At 41.5% G+C, this 4,275-nt stretch overlaps 1 pseudogene; it reads left to right on the top strand.

Annotated features, from left to right (window-relative positions):
- Window positions 1-3,272: 3,272 nt before the first annotated feature.
- Window positions 3,273-3,972, top strand: LOC102813993 (annotated as a pseudogene).
- Window positions 3,973-4,275: the final 303 nt, after the last annotated feature.

Raw genomic sequence — 4,275 nt, 5'->3', positions numbered from 1 at the left:
ATTAGATCTTTATGCATTCTATTTCATTTCTGTCAACTTCCTATTTTCCTAGATTCATATTTCATACATTCCTTGGCTCGATTATTAATGGATGTTTACAGTTGTTTCTCCTCATTTTGAGTTGTGATTCTTCAGCAGATGAAGGTCCCGAAAATTTTACTCCACTCACATAATTGTGGTCAACTCTACTACTGGAGGAGCTCTGGTAGCATAGGGGTTACGAATGGGGCTGCGAACCGCAAAGTCAGCAGTCCGAGAACTACCAGCTGTTCCGCGGGAGAAAGATGAGGCTTTCTGCTCCTGTAAAGATTCATAGCCTCGGAAACTCTGTACAGGGTCGCTATGAGTCGAAACCGACTCCACGGCACATAACAACAACAACTACTTTGAGGAGGCAGCCTTCTTAACTGAGGGGCTATTTTCTGGTACTATACCTGACAAGGAATCCTGGTGTGACACTGTGGGTTAATGCGCCACACAGCAAAGCCATTTGAACTGCAAAGTCGGTGGTTCAAGCTCACCAGCTGCTCCTCAGAAACCCTATACGGGGTTGCTGTGGGTCGGAATCGACTCGACGACTCTTCACAACAACAACATACCTGACAAGGAATCCTGGTGTGGCACTGTAGGATAATGCACTGGACCACAAGGTTTGTTTGAACTGAAAGGTCAGCGGTTCAAACTCACCAGCTGCTTCATGGAAGCCTGATAAAGGGTCACTATGAATCGGACCAAACTTGAAGGTACTTAAAAATAACAACAACGTATCTGACACTATTCTGGTGCTATTCATAATGTTTTCATCTTTTGCTAGTATATATCTGGCAATATTCTGGTGCTATTCATAAGGATTTTAGTGACTAAACATTCAGAAGTGACCTGCCTCTTTTTCCTAGCCTGTCTTAGTTTGGAAGCTCTGGATAACTCTGCTGGTATTTAAATACCAGTTGTTGTTGTTGTTGTTGTTACATGCTGTGGAGTCGATTCCAACCCATAGTGACCCTGTACAGGGTTTCTGAGGCTGTAAATCTTTATGGAAACAGATAGATTTTATCATCATAGCAAAATGCAAGCCACCACAGTATGACAACCTGACAGATGAGTGATGGTCACACCATCATAACAGTATAAAAAGCATTATAGAAAAATGCATGATTGTAACTTATTCATATGCGGCTTAAGAACATTACAGAATCAGATATGATTGGAGAGTATATAGAATGTATACATAACACCCTCCACCTGTGTATTGTAAGCTCATAAGGGTAGTTAGTGAGCACTTACCTCAATGACTTCATTACTTCAAGTACCTGTCATGATTCCTCGTCTATAGCTGTTTCAGTTATCTAGTGCTGCTATAACAGAAATGCCACAAGTACATGACTTCAGCAAATGTATACATTTATTCTCTCACAGTTTAGGAAGCTTCTTGTTTGGTGCCGTATGAGAGATGAAGTCTCAGCATCCTTACTTCTAAAGAGCATTCTGGCTGTACTTCTTCCAAGACAGATTTGGTTGTTCTTCTGGCAGTCCATGGTACTTTTAATATTCTTTTCCTACTGCAAAATTCAAATTCAAATTAGGAGGCTAGAAGACCAAACTCAGAGCACTGGCTCTGGAGAAAAGTCCTAATTTCCTTTCAACATCTGTAAGCCCAGTATTTGTTGGAGATCCTCATGTGTCTTAACGTCAATCTTTCCCTGCGTCTAGGAGCGTCATAGCGCAGGGCGTCAGGTCCAAAGCGTGCACTAAACTCCTGGTTTTCCTTGCTTGATTGATTGTAGTAGTTCTCTTTGTTCTCTCTTATTTTTAGTGAGATGAAAAATTTTTGCAGCCCACACCTCTGAGGAAAATTCCTTTTAATTGACTGGCTGTTTATGACAGAGTTCTCCATGGAGGAATTGGATTATATTCGATCTCATCATGGGGGATCATTGTATTTTAAGTACTAAACCTCTGAGAATCCCGACCCAGTCAAGCTGACACACAACCTTAACTTTGTGATAGCAAACTGTAAACAGTTGCCTTTGAGTCAGCTTTGACACATGGTTTCCAGTGTGTCAGAGTAGAACTGTGCTCTATAGGGATTTTCAGTGGTTGAGTTTTTTTTGGAAGTAGATCTTCCAAGGAGCCTTTGAATGGACTTGAACCCCCAACCTTTCAGTAGCAGCCCAATGTGTTAATTGTTTGTACCACCCAAAGGCTCCTTAGCATAAAAAAAAGATTTAAAAAACAAACCCCAAGACACTGTCATTGAGTAAGTTTCAACTCGTAATGACCCTTTATAGGCCTCCTTGTGAGTGCTGCAGGATCAGCACTGGACAGTGAACCACAGGTTGGCAGTTCCAAACTACCAGTTGCTCCACGGAAACTCTAGACAGGGTTGCTGAGAGTTGGAACCGACTTGACAGCGTTTAACAAAAATAATGACCTTATATGGAGTTTCTGAGACTATAAATCTTTCAGAAGTGACTAGTGAAACCTAATGGCCGACCTCAGCGTTAGCAGCCCAATGCCTACCCCACCGTGCCTAACAACCCAGCGTTTAACCATTAGGGCTCCTTCTCTGTACATTTGTCGTTGTTAAGTGCTGTTGAGTCAGCTCTGACTCGTTAAACTCCTGTATGGAGTTTCTGAGGAGCTCCTAGTAGGTTTGAATAACTGACCTTGTGGTTAACAGTCCAGCACTTATCCTACAACACTGTACCAGGATTCCCCTTTGTGCATTGTTATTGTTGTTAAGTGTTGTTGAGTTCGTTCTGACTCATAGCGATCCTGTATAGGGATCTGTCGACCTTGTGCTTCACAGTCCAATGCTGATCCTAGAGCGCCACACCAGGAGGGACTTTGTACATGTCATTGTTGTTATGTGCCGTGGAGTCAGTTCTGACTCATAGCGGCCTTGTACAGGGTTTCCAAGGTTGTAAATCTTTACAGGAGCAGAAAGCCTCATCTTGCTCCCTCGGAACAGCTAGTAGTTTCGAACTGCTGACTCTGAGGTCAGCAGCCTGATTCGTAACCACTACGCTACCAGAGCTCCTTCCTTCGTACATAGTAGGCTGTTAATGAAATACTCTCACACAAAAAATACAAAAAATAATAAACTGATTTATATGCAATTGCTAAGGAGATATTCCTTGGAAACCCTATACAGGGTCGCTATGGGTCGGAAATGACTTGACGGCAATTAATAACAACAAAAGGAGATACAAGGGTAAAAGGATAGTTAAAATATTATTGCTATAGCTTCCTTTTTTTTTAACCAGTTGACCATGGAGGGTGTTGAAAAGAAGAAAAAGAAGGTTCCTGCTGTGCCAGAGACCCTGAAGAAAAAGCAAAGGTATTTCACAGAACTAAACACCAAGCGTCTGAGAAAGAAGTTTGCACAAAAGATACTTCAACAAGCAAAGAGGAAGCTTATCTATGAAAAAGCCAAGCACAATCACAAGGAATATAGGCAGATGTACAGAACTGAGATTTGAATGGCTAGGATGGCAAGGAAAATGGGCAACTTCTATATACCTGGCAAGCCCAAGCTGGCATTTGTTGCGCCCAAAGGTTCAAAAGGTGTGGCAGCTTCTTCACAGATCTTCAGTGGCACCTTTGTTAAGCTCAGTAAGGCTTCAATTAACATGCTGAGGATTGTGGAACCATATGGCATGGGGGTACTCAAACCTGACGTCAGTGAATGAACTGATCTACAAGAGTGGATACAGCAAAGTCAATAAGAAGCAAATTGTCCTGACAGATAACATGTTGATTGCACGTTCTCTTGGTAAATATGGGATAATCTGCATGGAGGCTCTGATTCATGAGATCTACACCATTGGGAAACATTTCAAAGAAGCAAATAACTTCCTGTGGCCCTTCAAATTATCTTCTCCTCATATTGGAATGAAGAAGGTGGTAGAAGGTGGAGATGCTGGCAACAGGGAAGACCAGATCAACAGGCTTATTAGAAGGATGAACTAAGGTATCTACCATGATTATTTTTGTAATCTGGTCAGCTAATAAAACAATAAATGTTCTTAAAAAAAACTGCTACAAAATCATAGAAACCTTTATTAAAGAAAAATATCAAATTATCAAGCTGTTGTTTCTTGATATATCCTCCATCTAGGTCTATATACTTCTGAAAACGATGTTTCCTTCTCTCATACCCTTCCCCAAAGAATTCTGTGTTCCTCAATTTATATGTCAAAAATGACGTTCTCTAGGGACTCAAATCATGTTCAAGTTTGGGGCACAAAAAGAAGCCTGAACGAGCAGATTAGG

Source organism: Chrysochloris asiatica, unplaced genomic scaffold (genome assembly GCF_000296735.1).
Source record: "Chrysochloris asiatica unplaced genomic scaffold, ChrAsi1.0 scaffold00250, whole genome shotgun sequence".
NCBI classification, from domain to species: domain Eukaryota; kingdom Metazoa; phylum Chordata; class Mammalia; order Afrosoricida; family Chrysochloridae; genus Chrysochloris; species Chrysochloris asiatica.
The sequence above is the reverse complement of the archived record's forward strand: the minus strand, read 5'-3'. Positions and strand labels throughout refer to the sequence as shown.